At 38.5% G+C, this 17,646-nt stretch overlaps 2 long non-coding RNA genes across 3 annotated transcripts in view; one reads left to right on the forward strand and one right to left on the reverse strand.

Moving 5' to 3' along the window:
• LOC106629273 (uncharacterized) overlaps positions 1-3,552 on the forward strand; it is a 198,257-nt gene extending 194,705 nt beyond the window's left edge. Inside the window, exon 5 of one of the 2 annotated variants that reach the window (XR_012582700.1) lies at positions 1,164-3,549. This is a non-coding gene — a long non-coding RNA (uncharacterized LOC106629273). Of the gene's footprint in view, positions 1-1,163 lie in introns of both variants that reach the window. The other variant, XR_003379517.2, reaches the window with a different exon arrangement.
• Positions 2,792-17,646, reverse strand: part of LOC113458701 (uncharacterized) — a 195,856-nt gene continuing 181,001 nt past the window's right edge. The window contains exons 5-7 of the long non-coding RNA XR_012582711.1: positions 7,799-7,966; positions 6,387-6,463; positions 2,792-5,762 (exon numbers count right to left, since the gene is read on the reverse strand). This is a non-coding gene — a long non-coding RNA (uncharacterized LOC113458701). The remainder of the gene's footprint in view (positions 5,763-6,386; positions 6,464-7,798; positions 7,967-17,646) is intronic.

Genomic DNA, 17,646 nt, shown 5'->3' on the forward strand with positions numbered 1-17,646 from the left:
AAATCCACAGGTTTAGTTTCACAGGCCTAATAGTGTTTGATAAGTGAACTCCAAAGGATCTAAAGCAGAAATTGATAAAGTTTGTTTACCTGCATTTAGCTGCAACTATCCTATGAGCTCAATGTACAACAGAAATTATATATACTGCTGTTTCAAGCTGTCCTGTATGATACAGTAAATTCTCAGATGACTCTTACACAGTGATGCCAGAATTTCCTGTGATCAGTTCCCACTGATATTTAAATTGCTCATATTAATAAAGATTTTGAAATGGTCTCTCATTGGTTATTTTGAAAAATCTGTCTGTGTAGCATGCTCAACATCAATGAGCTTTACTAGAAAATAAAAAATTCTGATCAGTGCTAAGAAACATGATTTTTTTTTTCAAATAAATTAATTAATCCAGCTAGTGAGTAGATGTTAACACTACCAACATAGCTACAGTCCTCATTATTTTGTTCTTTAATGCCATCAACAATATTTTATAACATAATTTCAAAAGTTCTATGTATTGGTCCTAATTTCTAAACTGAGAAAACACAATTTTGCTACTGCTGTCAATATCCATATGAGTTATAGGTTTCTATGCTTCTGGACACATTTTTGTGAACTCAGTTCTATCCTATATGCAAAGCTTGCACGCCATTATATTTGAAAGTCTTTATATATGTGTGTGTATATATTGGAAGGAAATCATTTCCAAATGGATAAACTCACAAGTTACATTCAAATTGAAAAAATTCTGGCTCCAAATCTGAGCCATAAATGATGGCTTATTGCTTATTACCAATGTTTGGAAATCTTAATGCCAAAACATATTCCTTGCTACATTCTGTTTTATTGACACTTCTTCAGATTCACAGGGGCTTCTGCACAGTCACACCAATGCGAGTCTCTGCAAATCTCTGCAGAGATCACAGTTAGATCCCGCAGTGACAAATCTTCAGTGTGTGTTTTAGAACTGACAGCAGACCTCAAGCCAGTCTTCCTTTACTGCAAAAACGAGGGATTTCTTCACTTGTGAATGGAAGCTGTTTGTGTTTTGTATGGAGAAGAGACTGTCATACTCCAGGCATGCTTTTCAAGTTCATTTGCATGGGTCCTCTTGCTAAGAGCCTTAAAACTCAGATGCAAGCAGTGATTTTCCTTACTTTTCATTTTAGGGAAACATGGAAAAATGCAGAATGGGTCGAAGTCAGGAGCCTTCCTTGGCCTTTTGGAACATGCCCAGCTACTGAAGGCACTGGCTTTCACCATGTGGCATTGCTGGCATAAACAAATATTTACAGTTTATGTAGCAAAGAAGACAATCACCTATGGTGTCCTTCTGCTGCTCTGGGTGTACAGCCAGCCATGCTTCAGGAAACTCCAGTATTGCCACCAACATACAAGATAAAACAGAGAAAGAACAAACCCATTTCAACAGCAACAAGAATCTCTTCAGTAGCTGAGATCTCTTTACTTGTGAGTAGAAAGCACAGTGAAATAAATATCATAAGAATGGCACTAAGGACAAGATAGATCTTTTTATATTTAATAGTACTTTCTGTGGCCTGATTGCAGTGACATGGTGCATAAATGATATAATTTCATTAGATTAAAAGGAGTTTCTCACTTATCTGGAGTTAGCCAGAAAAAGCTCTGAACTCACCAGATTGTACCAGTATTTATTGGGAAAATTTTTATTCTAAACATCTGAGTTTATCCCTTCAGGCATAGTTAGGCCATATGTAGTCACAGCATTTCAAATTTTGCTTGGAGCGTAAATACGAGGCTAGACAATTGAAAGAGATTTTTTATACATCTTTACAATTTATGTTTTAGCATATAATGAGCAAGTGTTCCCATGTATGATGATTAGGTACTTATTTCCTCTGCAAGCCAGTGGTCCTGGATTTTCTCATCATAAACTGTGTACTGTCATTTCCTCTCTTGTTCTTTGTATTCACCTCTACATTGTTAAACAATTAAGTAGTAGAGTCTGTTAATATTATGTTAAAAAAATTCATCCTATTTCACGGTTTTTTTCCAGTCTTGTTACACTATTTTCATGTGAAAACATGGATGAAAACAGCAAAACAAAAGACATGCAAAATATCAAAAGTAGGACATTTGTAGATAATCTTCAAAACCTATTGCCATATGAATTAAAGAATGAAAAACATCAACACGTTGTAGCTTCTAAGAGTTTTTTCTTGTATATATATGAACATTTGTTCTGCTTTAAAGGATGTATGTGTATGAAGCATTTCTTAATAAAAAGCATCAAAATCATGCATGAAAGGTCACTTTGAGCTCTCTTAAATGCATGGTATCATCTGCTACATGAAATTAGGAAAGCTAGAACGATAAGCAGTTTCCTTTAATGGGAAAAATTGGCAATTTCTCCAACAAATAGCTCTGTATGATGGCAGTAGAGCTCAGAGAGGGGGAAAATTGACGAGAATTACACTGCAGAGCCAACATCTTTTCCAGCCCTATGAAAAAGAGTTGTTCATTAGACCAGCTATTCTCACTGGGTCTGACAAGTGTATATCCATGCTAAGGATATTTTTTTCCCTTCATATTTAGGTGAATTGTTTATCATTTGCAAGACTTCACTTAGTATTGCTCTCCTTGTTTTTTCTTTAAAAACACTTATTACATTGTAAATGCAACATAGCAAGCAATATATGTCCTTTATAGCTGAAAAAATAATTCTGGTCTTAGTTTGTTCTTTGATGCTCAAAAAACAACTTAAAATATCGGTATTGTTCTGAAAAACATATTTAATAAATTATTGGGTGTTCACATAATGTATAACAATAATGCTGTATATTCACATATAAAACAAAAGGTTTTTTACCAGGATATTAGTAGATAACATGCAATAATAACAGCAGGTGTTGTCCTCCCCTGGCCATAAGTTTGATTGCATTTATGGCCTCTCATACCTAGAGATCTCCAGATGTGACAAAAAAAAAAAAAAAAAAGAATTCTCTTTCTCTGTAAATAATGTCAATATCTGTTTAGGTAATGCTAAAAGCTCTTGGGTTTTCTTATTCCAGCAATTCTGAGTTAACTATATCTCCTGGCTCATGCAAAATGTCATGTCTGGATTTATCAGTTGGAAGAGGAATCTCAGAACATCTCAATGTACCTGTTCTAGAAAAGGAACTACACAATGCGTTATGATCAGCTTTCTCATTAAAATAATTAAATGAAACTGGTTGAAACCATATCTTCCACTGTCATTTTTATTTACTCAAATTGCATCTAATTCAAATTGGGGCTCCAAAAATCACATAATTCGGAGATGAAGCTCTTGGAGAGCTTCAAGGTAAATTGTGTATCTTTATATTTTGCTCAGTCTTTTCAGAACATCTTTAAACTTAACCACTTTCTTTTCAGATGCAGTATATAATTTGGCCATGACTTACTGGAGCCTGATTTGGAGTAGATAAACCCTTCAACATATTAATGCATTGTATAATGGAACTACCTTAATGCAAGGAATTCTGGTCTTTCAAAATGATGATGCATAGAGTGCTGAAATATAGTTAAAGGACGGAAAAATTATTCTTAATCTGAATTCAGACAAAAATGGTAAATTTAAATGTTTAACTTGGACAATGATATTGGGAGGGATCATGTTCTCAGCCCAGAAATGTCATCATTCAATCAACAAAATGGAGTTTCTGCTAAAATTGTGTACAAAAATGCCAAATGACCCAAGATGAGACTATGGAAACAAGAAGTTACAGTTTTTTACAGAGAAAACAAGCCAAGGAAGCATTACCTAAAATGTGGTTTCAATAAAACACATAGAGGTGCTAACCCTTATCCCATAAGACATTGGCCATTCTACAGCTAATTGTAGATTGCCCAGTTCATTCTGGTAAGGCATGCAGAAGTAATATTTAAAGAAAGGGAATTATGACACTTAAATATGATATTTTATGTCAAAACACTAATTTACTACTGCTATTAGGAAACCCAAATCAAATTGGCTGTTGGTTCATGACTCATTCACAAACCCCTCTTGATTGGTGTCAATAAATGAGCATTTTATGTCTTTGATAACTGGTTTAGCTGAATGATTTTTAGTCACTCTGCTCTTCAGGAACTGCTCATTTTGATCAATCATTATTTGTGGGATTATGTTGGTCATACAGTATATTTTCTGCTTCTTGATTAGCTGACTGAAACTTTAACAAAAGATAATGAGTTATGACTAACAAATGAACTGTGAGTAATGAACAATTCATTCCAGGTAAAAATTTGGACAATATTATGGAATCATAGACTGTGATTTGAATACTCTGAGTATTGGAATCACAGACTGTGATTTGAATACTCTGAGTATTGGGCAACAAATATTTGGAAGTACCTTCTGTTATGGTGGTAAGAGTAGCAGTAAATTTTTGGTCAGTCATTTGTGACTGAATTGCAAGTGTATTTCTTGCATCTAACTCTAAAACTCTAACTCTGAAGTAGATACATAAACTAATGCAACCTCTTTAAAAGATCTAGAGAAGCTCAAACTGGAAGTGCTTCTAAATAAACTGCTGACTGTCCTTCTTAGTTTGTTCTTTTTTTTTGTTCTCCCATAATTATTCCTTTTCAAGACTCAATAAAAAATAAATCTCCACCTGTGAATAACATCAAAATCAATTTTTAAAAATGACACACAACCCAACAACAGTTTTTAACAAAAGTTGCAGCTTCTCTACTGGCTTTAGTCTTCTGAGATTATATTGGTGACATTCTGATATGTTTGCAATAAATACCAAATAAAGAGCTCTTTTTACTACAGTAGTTAGCTGCTTGCAAAATCTAATGAAGGCTTCATACTCCTTAACCATTAACATTATTCATTTAATAAGCACTAAATTAGGCAGACATATGTGTCATATATCATCAGGAAATCAAGCACAGAAGGTCGTGACTTTTATGACTTTCTGTGACATTTGAGTTACAAAGACTGAATCCTATACACTCAATTATTTTTCTCCTGTTTTTTAGGGCCAAGCAAATCTAAGAGAGTCTAAAATAAACTTGTTGGGGTGCCCTGTGTTAAGGCTGAAATAAGAGAGGGAATAACTTTCACTGAAAGCAAAACTAACTTGAGCATTGTGCTCCCTTACAGGATCAATCAGAGAAACAGATGCAGACCTTGCTGCAGTTTCATAAAACCCATTAACAGGTAGTGAAATTCATTCTATTCCTAACTAGTCATCATGAAAGACACTATACCTGGATTTTCTGCACTTTTTTTGTTATTTTACCCCATGGGTGCTGCTCTGAAATCCAAACATTATAAGTCAAAAGGAACCTCGAGGCATGCACAGAGAAACTTGTCTCATTGGAGTGAGACCTGCAGTGTTCATTTATTTAGGAGGTAAATTTAGATAGCACTATTGCAAGAGTGAAGTCAGAATTGAAACCAAACCCTTCGACTGTCTGCATTTATTGTGCTAGGCTTTGTTTAGTCAGGTGGATTTCATTCCTGCTCTTCACAATCTCTGATGTTTAAAATGGTCCCTAGAAAGACAAATCAGTTTCTCTTTTCATATAAAAAGTTAATACAAACACCAGATAACTTCCAGAGACTTCAAAGGAAAATGATAAAAAAAGCTTTGCAGACATAGAAGAAAACAATCCTCAGCACTCTTCATCCTCTCCTTATTTCCTCAGCTCCACAATGAACAGGCATGCTTAAGTAAATTTGGCTGAAAAAGCCCAACTGAATCTTCAGAAAGCATTTTATGTTCAATTCAGTGCTGGAAAAAATAAGAGTGGACATTTTTCTAATCTCAGCATCAAAGCGAGTACCCTACTGTTTCTGAAATGTAACCCTGGAATTCAATGAATATAAATACAACTGATAAAACACTCATTTTGAAAGCAGACTTGAATGGGGTTTTCTGTATCTAATTTAAAAATAAAGTTTATTTTTGCACAATCATGCAGTTCCCAAACAAGGAAAACAAAATCCAATATGATGCATCATTTCTGTGTTTAACCAAATGACCTGCCTCACTTGTATATCTCATTATAGAATTTATCATTCAGTTTCTTAGGCCTACTTCCATATTATGGTGAGTATTTTGCATTTTTCAGCAAGGTACAGTTAGCAGTGTATTTCTAAAATGGTCCAAGAGCAACATTCTTCAGCCAGCATAAAGCAATCAACCTTAAGATTACACAGTAGAAAAAAAAAAAAAAGAGTAAAATTATTCTATGACTCCAAATGAGACTTGGTTTAACCAGTCTTTTTATAAATCAAGTTTCTGTTTGCAAGCAGGAACAAAGAATTTCAGAAAGCAAAGTGGGACATCTAATGTTGCTCCTCAATAACTAGAAATCACCCTGATTTTGGATCCATGCTACATTCTGTGGCTCACCTATCTTCTGCATGTAATCTGAGTGTTCTCCCCACTCCCAGAAACTTTCTTCTCTGAATTGCCTTAGGGCCAAAGACCTGTAGGTGGGAACAAAGCAGATACTGACATTTCTTTTCCATTACATCTTTTGGTAAATCTGAAACTACAAATTATACTCATTATCCCTTGCTTTTATTTTCTGATCTGTGCTCCTCCTTTCTCAGGCCATCACACAGCTCCAGTCACCCAAGAAGAACAGGAATGTCTAGGAAAAAGTCCTAGAAAGCACAGGCAATTATGTTTTACTTCATTCTTGCGAACTTTGGCAGTCTAGAGAGAACTGTGACTAGGTCTGTGCACTATTTATGTGTGATGGGCTGACCATGTCTAGACAGCAGGTACCCCCACCCCACTCTATCTCTCCCCCTTCCCAGCTGAACAGCAGAGAAAAATTAAGATGAAAAATTTTTAAGTTGAGATGGGGCAGTTTACTAAAGCAAAAGCCAAAGTTTGCACACACACAAGTAAAGAGAAAAACTAATAATTTTATTCTCCACTTCCCACCAGCAAGGAGTGCCTGGCCACTTCCCGAGGCAGGGCTTCAGCACTCCTGGCAGCTCCTCCAGAAGGCAAACAGTGTAAAAAACAAATATCCCTTTCTCCTCCTTTCCCTTTAGCTGTTGTGTTTGAGTTGATGTCATTTAGCATGGGCTATCCCTTTGGCTAATTTGGCTCAGTTGTGTCCCCACCCAGGATCTTGTCCAACCCTAAGCTGCTGGTGGGGTGCAGAAGGGTGAGCAAACAGCGCTGATTCTCTGCCAGCTGCTCAGCAGTAGCCAAAACACTGATGTGTTATCAGCACCTTTCCAGCTACCAATGCAAAGAACAGCACTGTGAGGGCTGCTGGGGGAAAATGAACTCCATCTCACCCGGGTACAATGCATAGTGGTGCTGCTGAATGGTTTAAAAATAGATAAGTCATAACTGTTTGTACAGCTCTGCCTGGTGTCCCACATGGAAGGGAAGCTGCAAATTGCTCAGATGAAGGAGCTCTCTACTGTAATATGCTTTGCAAAGAGGAGGTGTGGAAGAAAGGGGGTAGAGCTAGACCTCTCAACCATTTGTTTTGAAGAACCCAGAGGACAAAAGCCCTGAAAAAGTGACTCAAATGTGACTCAAAAGTCCACTCTCTATCCCTAGTATTTTTCCTTTCTGTCTCCAGATGTTTGATGAATTTTGTTCCAATTTTAGGATGATAGTCTTAATTTTCCCATGCAGAAGAGTTATGATGCCCCATTTTATTAATCTAATGACTTAATTAAATTAAGATGTGATCCTTACACCTGCAAATACATTGCCTTTATGGTACGGCTCCCCACAGAGTCTAACAAGGCCCTACATGGAAAATTTGCATTAACAGTAATGGTCATTACCTGCTCAAACGTCTCACAGATTAATAGAAACTAGATTCCTGCATATCTCAGAAAGTTTCTCCAAAATTCTGGTTTCCAGTGACACAAGGACTCTTGGAGCTCAGGCCACTTGTGGAGTAGCTTTGGCAATGAGGCCAATGCTAGTGGCCCTTTCTGACACATGTAGACCTGTGAATAGAGATGTAGAAGTCATTTCAGCTGCTTAGTTTCTCTTTCATTAGCTTTCCATGTATACATGTACCCATATGTAAAAAATGTGCTTACAAGCACATTTACATATTTACATCTCTAATCATACGTGCATGCATGGGAGAGTCAGCATTTATACATATATATGAATTCACACATTATATATTCACTGTCAATGTGACCATTAGCTTAGTTCAAAGAATGAAACTTTCACTGATGTTCTGGTCTGACATCTCCTAATGACATATTCATGCATAACCCAGTGGAGAAATCAATAACTAAGTCATGACTTACATTTAAATACACATTTCTTTGTATCCTCTTTAAAGCTGATTTTTTTTTAAACCTTGATATAAATACCATCATCATGCATTATCTTGGTTGTCAGTGTGTGCTGAACTTGCTGAACATAAGTCATATTGGCAGCATTTGCTCCCATGTTTTTTATAAAATATGGAGTCCTGGGCCTGACAAATATTTGAGCTGGAGACTATCTAGCAATTTCTGGTATTTCAGAAATATCACACCAAATAATTAGGGAAAAATATTAGATTGAGGAAACAGTTGGAAAACTCAATTTGAGCAATGGTGGACGAAGAAAACATGGTGGATCAAGAGGCTGAGGTCTAATTATGAAGGGGAGTACATAGGACTTTCTTTTCGGGTCTAAACTGTGTGATCAGGGAACAGCTCTCAGCTCAAAGGTCCTGCTCTGCACTTCAGCTGTGGCCCATGTGGGTACAGGGATGCCTCTAACTTGTGCACTGTTCTCTCTGTTCAGCTCTCCTGAAAGAGGAAAACCAAAAGCCAGACAACAAAAATGTGAAAGTTTCACAGAAAACTCTTGGTCCCCAATGCTGTTGAGCAGTACCAGCTATATAAAATACTGTTGCTTTCCATTCTTGCATGTCTAAGGAGACATGTTTTATAAAGAAAAGCCTCAACAATTGAAGAATTTGTCTGAAATTCACATGGTGACATGCTTTCTTTTCACAGTAGCTCTCTGTGTGCTGGTGCAATGACCTTTTGCTGTTTTTAAAAAAACAACCTATGTTTTTCACAAAAAATACATGCCTCTAGATAACATCCTTTTTTTAAAATATATGTTAGTTAACAACCTATTTGCCATTCCAAAACTGAAATTAAGGAAAGAAATATCGTTTCATATTTTTTTCTCATATTTTGAGAACCATTAACATATCCATGCTTTCAAGTAAAGTGACACCTGGCAAGAAAGCATTGTCATGTCAAGATGAACTTCCTACAGATCTCCTAAAAAGCCCCATAAAAACAAACTCAGACCTGGAAAAATTACGTGCCTTTGAAAAGCATACCTTACAGCCTCTTTAAAGATAATTTTTGAAGATTTTCCCTTTAATAAGTTTTGGAGTACCTGTAAAAAACCTACGTATGATCCAAACTATATATGCTGCATCATTGCAAATCATCTCAACTTTGAAGAATGAAATATGGCAGAGAAAGGCTGGGAATATCTCTAAAGACCATATTAAGTGAAGCACAGACTCGTAGCATTACACAGTTTCATTGAGAAAGGACTTTTAAAGAATGTCTCCTGCACTTTCTCCTGCAGTGAGCAGGGATGTCTTCAGCTAGGTTCCTCAGTGACCCATCCAGCCTGACCTTGAATTTTTCTCAGGGTGGCCCAAATACCACATCAGAAAATAGTTTAGATCAGTAAATAAGGTGTTCAGCCCTTGGTCAAACTTGCTCAATTAGCTGAAAGAGAGTTCTTGAATCTTCATACCTCATTTTGCACAAATACTGTGATATTTGTCTAGTAAGGATTGCATCTGAGGTTGGTGATGGAAAAGTCTTCAATTAAAACAGAAATTACAGTAACTCAAAGTGGCTAAATAAGTAGACTCTATTCTGTTATGAAGGATTAACTTCTAGCAACAAAAACCTCTACCATATTACCATTGTGAAATCAAAATGTAATTGCACAGGATCATAGTGACCTCCATAAATAGTGTGCTGCATCACCTAAGATTTAAGGACATGGGAGTCCTAGCGAAATTAAATTCTAAGTGCTTTTCCAACACTTATCAAAGAAGAAAATTATATTGGGGTTTGGCCAATGAATTCTTGCTGCTCAGACTCTTTGCCCGGCAAATCACACAATAATTCTTTTCAGACTGTGATGAACTTAAGAATAAGCTGCAGCTCACTGAAAAATATATATGAATTCTTACAATTTATAAAGAATTCCTTCAGAAAATTCTGGCATTTCTGACATGATGCAATCTTTTCATTGGCAGCGAGGGCACAATGGCAGAAAAAATGTACCACAGGCATTTTTGTGCTATGCCAAAATAGCAAACAAGGCTGTGAATCGCTATACTGAATATGAGCTTCCAGTAAGTGTTGTTAATAAGTCAGTAAACCTCTGTGGTATTGTGGTATCAATAAGAATTCAAGGGGTAAAATGTATGAGATAATATCAGTCTATCATGTTTTTTACACTCTTGGGTGAGAAAAGTCCTGGCCTACTCATGCCCCCAGAGCTGGAGTTATCAGCATTCCGCTTCTCACCTCCAAGGTCAGGATTAATTTCCTTTTTTCAATACTTTTACCTATGAAGAATGAACTAAATAAATGGAATCGACAGATAAAGTATTTTATGAATAAATTAGGAAGTCTTTCCCTCCTGTCATTGTCACCTCTTGAAGTGACAGATTAGCTGCTGATCTGAAATCTATCAAGTGAATTCTTGAGCTAGCGCCCTCCTGCCCTCCCAGGAGAAAACCCTAGCTAAATAAAAAACAGCTATAGAAAGATCTTTCTCATAGAAAGCTGAAGACACAATCTTTGAGCTGCAGGTCTCACTCCACCACACAGATTCAAACCTTATATAGGCATTTTCTCCTGTGAGCAGTAATACTTTTTCTTTCAGAAAAGCAGGATTTGCAAAGCCTGACAGACTCCACAGACCTCCTTATTAGTTGACATTCACCAAGTTTTAACTAAGATCTAAATCTATGTTGTTTATTCACACAGAATGTTCCTTTGGTCTTTATTGCTAATTAATTATTTTTCCAAGCTCATCTGCCTAACGTTTAAAGTTGTTTTACAAACAGGAGGTTCAAAGTTGATGCTTTCTCTTCATCTTCAGTGTACCTAGCTTGGCTTACGTGTTGTGGCACATATGGAACATAGCATCCTTCATTGATCTAACACACTCAAAATGTGTAGACACCAGGGAACAAATTAAGGGCAAAATCCTCCTCTCAGATCTGTTGTGCATGGATCAGAGATAAGCAGTACAAATTAGAGCTTTTCTCAGCTGCAATGCACAAATGTTGTTTCATGAGTTCCCCTCTAGGCTTCAAAAAGAGGTTGCGCCGTTTGTGCAATAACATCCTCTTTGGGCCAGGCAAATCTCCAAGGGTGTGTGGTCTGGCCAAAGAAAGACCATTTTATCTTTCAGGTCTTTGCTCCCATTAGACATTTGCACACACACACTTCACTGAACATGAGATTGAATCAATACAGGCAGACCTGCTAAGGAATGAAACATGAGCACTCAATAAAATAAATTAAGAAGGAAATATGTGTACAGTCCCCAGCCTGATGAAGAATTCAAATTGCCTCAGAGTGTTTTTACAGGTTTACACATAGAACTTGTTTAATTTTCTGTTAATTCCCTGTGTTGTGTGCTTATTGCAGTTTACTTTTACTCTAATTAAAATAAAATATTAGACAAGGTTGCTGTGTTTATCCTTCATCAGTATAGCCAGGAGAAAGCCAGTGCATGGGTTAATGATGGATTTTCACCTCCCTTTAATGTTCACAGTGGTTGTGAATTTAGATTTCTATATGATTAAAAGGAAGGTTGTACTGCATGCTGAACTACATGTGAAATATGTCTGCTCTGTCCCAAATGCTCTATCATACTTGGCCTGTCACTGAGGTAGGTTCTCATCAGGGTACTCCTGCCTGGGATCCAGGGCATGGCTATTCCTAGTGAGACAAATACTGTGATATTTGTACCCATGATAGGCGTAACATGTTTAGTTGTGTCAGCCAGAATATTCTATCTCACACACTGGGGAGACCAATCTTGTGCTTGTCTTTAAAATAAGATGCTCTGAAACAACCAAATATATTAACTGCATTTCCAGATACAGCATCAGTGATTGGTGCACTGCTAGGGAGGCATTCACAGTGTTTATGCTCCAGTAGTCTGTTCCCAGGAAGAGATCCATCATTTCAGTGCTCTGAGGCATCTGGCCTCCAAGCTCTGGGAGGAATTTGGGACTGCTGTCTTGGAAATGAATTTGATGGATATAGTGCCTAAGATGTGGGAATAGTGACCACTCCAGTTTCTAAAGAAAATTCTCCAGCTCCTGTGAATATTAAGAATAGCTGAAAATCAGATCATAAATCCAAGGACATGTATAAGGTACAAATTAGCCTTTACACTACTGCCTGCATTAAGCAAAAGGCATTTCTTCTTGCCTCTTTGAATGGTCCTCATTGAAATCTTCACAACTAGTCTGGCTTCTTGGTTTGTAAGTGTAGGTGAAATTTATTTGGATTCTAAGATTTGCATCTTCTGTATTTACAAAAGACCCAAAGCCAGTATTTATTTTTAACATGTCACTATTGTCCTGTACTGTCAATAGAAGATTTTTCAATACTAAGGCTTTTGCATTTTTCTCTTTCAGCTTTTGAAAATCTTTTTTTTCCACTGGGACAAGTGCATGACTAGATAGAGTTTTGATGCCTTTGCATGATAAAATGCTCCTTAGCTGAGAACAGAAATACACCCTTATCTACTGACGTTGCTTATGAAAGAAATACAACCATCCAGAAAGATAGTGTCTTTTGTTTTTCTAAATTGTTTAGCTGAAAAAGAGACTTGTATATCAGTGATCCACTGATATACGAGTAAATGTCCCACCCTAGCCTTTCTCTGCCGAGCTATCTCTCCAATTCTGGAAATTACTGATCCAAAAAACTAAAAGTGGAAGGCACAGTTTCTGTGGGTGAAGCACGGCACTTCAGATATCATCACAGAGCCCATTCACCAAATTACTGCAGATAAGAGTCTTTTCTTTGCATAAAGGGCATTTACACTCTTCTCAGAATTACATTTTTATCCCCACAGACTGAACAGTATGATTAAGAGTTCAGAATTTGGCATACCAAAAAGGAGATACATAGTCTCATTCAAATGTACTTCCAGAAATTTAGAGTGCTCTTTTTTTTTGTGAGTATGCATTCAGACATTAGATGAAGAGCTACAGATTTTCTTTTGCCTGTAAACTGTTCAGAAGATGGTGATCATATCTAGCTCATACTTCTTCATACAAGAGTATTTTTGTTCAAAATGCAAAATGTAAATGAGTTCAGCAAAATCCTCTGGCCAGGTGCCAGTGAGTGAATATTGAGTTTTTAATACCCTATTTTTATAACTGGAAATCATCAGGGTTTTATATAATTTGAAATATTAACTTTTTCATAGAAAGCAAATGTTTTGAAAAGAGGATGGCCTGAACACTGAAAAAGGATGTTCACCTGGCCATATTTTAAGTTGTGAAAATTCACCAAACCCCCTTCAGTTTGAATGTCAGTGGGTGAATAAGGCAAATTCTAAGTATTTTAAGAAGTTTTTAGAGTGCAGAAAGCATTTCTAAGGTGTTAGAAGTGCAAAGTACATGTTTTTAAATAGTGAAATCACAGGACATATTCTCACTCCTGTAGTCTCCAAAGCAGCCCTCCTTTGTAGGGCAAGCTGGGTGTGTATTCAAGTTGACAAAGGGGGCTACACACCAATGAATAACAAACATTTGAGACTGAAAGGAAAACCAGTGAAAAAAGAGTGACTGCAAGTCTTTCCCAGTCGCAACAGTTTCTACAGGAATAAATTTCTGTACTCTATAAGTCTCTACACTAAGTCTGAGGTCCACCAGGGTCTAGCACAGCAGGTCTCTACTCCTAAATATTAGGTTTGAGGACAAAATCAGCACCACATTTTTTTCCTCCCTCTTCACAGGAATAGGTGTCTATTATCTAGGTATCTAATAGGGAATATCTTGTCTTTCTTGTCCAAAGACAAGAAAGATGCTGATATATGGTGATGAAGCTTTGGACCATTGTAAAGAAGAAGCATTAAAAAACAAGTAAACATCAATGCTAGCAAAATAAGACCCTTAGGAATTATCTAAAGGTCATAGAAAATGAATAAATATTAATGCACTTATCATGCAGAATCTGAGAAATGTGCTGTTATGACTGAAATATTATTCAAAGACAAGTATTGTAATTAAGGTTTTTCTTTACCCCAGGCAGTGATAAAGAAATGCTGGGTTTATCCTCAGCCTTTAGCCAGCAAGTGTTTTTTCTCCCCTGCTTAATTCTAATGTGAGTTCTTAATGCAATAACCCTTTGCGACTGAATGAACAGCTAGTTAATACTTCAAAAGTGTGGCATTTCTGTTACCAAGTATTTAATTTCCCCCCCTCCTTTTCTCTTACTTCCAGGTGCTTTCCTGGACTCCAGTGCTTGCTAGTTTGTGCAACCCCGTGATGTCAGAAGGCTTAAGAGCCCCTAGAGCTAATACAAAATGCATGAGCAGCGCCATATCTCGAAATTCCTGCTGTCGGAAGTGCCGGCTCGGAGGGGAGACAGGAAGCCTGAAGGGGAGAGGCAAGAGAAGTCTCAAAGGAAAAAGAAATGGGGAGAGGCAGGGAAAGAAAAGAGCAAGACAAGACAGCTGAGAGCATAAAGAGCACAGGGGATTGGGAAGACTAAAGATGCCTGGAGCTAAGGGCTCAGCGCAGCACAGAGGTGCTGGCTGCAGGGAGGCAAACCTCGCTGAGAGATGCTGACAGTGCAGGGGGCACTCACAGCCAAGGACTGATGGTGAGCAGGTGCCCATCCTTCTTTTCATTGGTCCTGGAATCCTTCCTCTTTCAGAGGAAGAAGTCTGAGCCCACCAGGGGATGGAGTGAAACAAGTGCAGGCATAATGACTTTGTGCTGAGGGACCAGAATGGCAGGAAATGGTGCACAAAAGGCCGTCCCTTCCCAAAAACAGCCCGTGCTCAGAGCAGGAAGTCACACGTGTAACAGGAGCTGTGGGGCACACACAAGAGATAAGCCTTCTGACACAAAGGCATCAGCAGCATGGTTGTATCAAACTATCCCATTTTGAATGACAATGAGGACAAAACGTGCTCCTGGCTCTCTGCTCCAAGTCTGGGCAGAATGATGTGGCACACACTTGGGGCTTGCAAGCCTCCAGCACAAACTGGGCCACCCTCACAGCCACAGGGCTGCACCTGGCAGACTCTAGTGCTATCTTCTGCAATTTTTGTTGTTTTCTTCAATGCTACTTTTGCCTGTCTTGTTATAGCAAGAGAATTAATACTGGCTGTGTGTATGATGTGAGCTGTAGGAATGTTCATAGAATTGCAGAGTGGTCTGGGTAGGAAAAGACCTCAAAATTCATCTAGTTCCCACTTCCCAGCAATGGGCAAGGACAACTTTCATTAGACCAGGTTGATCAGAGCCCCATCTAACCTGAACTTAAGAACTTAAAAGGCATGGAGCATTCACAATTTATCTGGGCAACTTGTTCCAGTACCTTACCACCCTTACAATAAATTATTTTTTCCCGATGTCTAAACTAGACCTTCTGTCTTTTAGTTTGAAGCCATACCCTCTTGTCCTACCACTACATGCTTTTGCAAGTCTTGTGTTGGGGGATAGTGAAACTGTCTGGAAGGGGCAGAGGCACTTTCAAACCTATGGTGTTTTTGAAGGTTTGCAGCATTTCACTTTCTGAAGCTGAGATAAAGCTCAAAATTGTGCTGTTATAGCACAAATATTCCAGTGAGCAACCACAGCAGAAATGCACACATAGATACACTTTTGAAATGCACACTTTCTGCACATTTATATTTGAGCAAGAGCTACTTCTGTGCAGGATGTGGCTCTGGGATGTGGCTCTCTTTCTCCACATTATTGGCAAACTTGAGGATCACTTTTATGAAAAAGAGAGGAAAAGTGAGACAAAGAGTAAATTGTCTGTTAAATCGCTGATGCTCTTTTGGGGGGCTGACATGTTACAGGGGGATACTCAAAGATCATGTTTAGCTGTGTAAATGCACTGTTGCCATTAGTTCCTAGGAAAATTATTTATTTCATTGGCACCTTCTTTCTCCTTTTCTTCATCCACTTTCTGTCCTACTTTCTTCTCTGTTAGTTGAATGTTCTTCTCAAGGGTGGGCTCAGAAGCTCAGCAGTAGCAGGAGAGCTTGTATATTCAGGTAAGCCTTTTTGCCTGCTCTGCTTTCTCCTAATTTCTGAAAAAAAATACCCAGAATATTTCAAATTAGATGGACCACCCCCAGGTAACTCTTCTATTTTTGATGGGACATCTGCCATTAGCTCCTCAGAATAATGAGAAAACTGGGGCCCACAAGGTGGTAGCAGGACTGTATCACACGGTTGTTGCAGAGGAGCCAAAATTGCAAGGTTTCCCAGGGCCACACGGAGATGTGTGACACCCACACATTGAGCAAGAGATGTCTGTGTGCACAGGGTGCTTCTTATTTGGGCTGTGCTGGAGGTAAAGCACCCTGGAGGAGGATGCTCTCCATCCAGCCTCATGTGGGCTGGGTGATCCCCAGATTTGAAGGTGCCACAAGACTTGAGAACTCTTATAGGTCTTGTCACAAAACAATCAAAAATCAAGGCCTCTCTCTTGTTTCAGTGGCTTGTGAGGAGCTGTGTTGTTCCAGGTTTTTAGAGGCAGAACTGTGGGGGTCTATACAGCAGAGTTTGCTTTGGATGGTACCATTTCTTCTCTTCATTGCAGCAGGCCAGAAGGAGCCATTTGCTTTTACTGCAGGAGTGTTGTGACGCACATAAACAGAAAACTCTTTTCCTTTGCTAGAGCACATGGATGAAGCCCATGCTCTAAAAATGATGAACATACTTTTTTATTCAAGTCTTTCTTGTCCCAGATTTGCTCAGCTGCTGTCTTTGGGATATATGATGCATGGCTTGCTACTCCCTGAGCATCTGCTATGGGGGGTTACAGGAGACAGTGAAATGGACTAAAGGGACCTCTAGTTTGAGCCAGCATGTTCTTATGAGGCAGCTCCTGCTTGCAATGTACGTATTCCAGCATTTTGCTGCCTGTGCAGCAAAATGAGGGCTCAATTAGAGCATGAGAAAGTATATTCTGCTTGGCTGCCAAGACTGGTATACGCACAAAGAGCACTGAGGGCACAGCAGCACTGGCTCTACAAAATGCAAGTCAGAACCTATTGTTGCTGAAGACCCTCTCAGTATCTCCTCTGGCTTTTAGCAAAGCTAATGCTCATGCCACTGTGCGCCCATTGCTACCACTCCTTGTCCACTGTGTAACTGATGCATGCTTACATTTTCACATAGACCTGCACTCAAGATCTGTGGGTTCCTCTCTCTTGCTGGCCTCCTGGTATCTGCATATCTCAGGATCAGCCATCTCTGGCTCCCCCAGGTTACATTTGTGCTAATAAAGCAGACAGACACACGATGTGGCCATGTGTGTGTCCCCACGGTCGAGTCACTGACAGATCCCACTGCTCTTTTGGCTAGGTTCTCTCACCAGTAATGATGGACACAGCTGGGAGGTAGCACAGG

The sequence above is a fragment of the Zonotrichia albicollis genome, chromosome 1 (genome assembly GCF_047830755.1).
Source record: "Zonotrichia albicollis isolate bZonAlb1 chromosome 1, bZonAlb1.hap1, whole genome shotgun sequence".
NCBI lineage: Eukaryota > Metazoa > Chordata > Aves > Passeriformes > Passerellidae > Zonotrichia > Zonotrichia albicollis.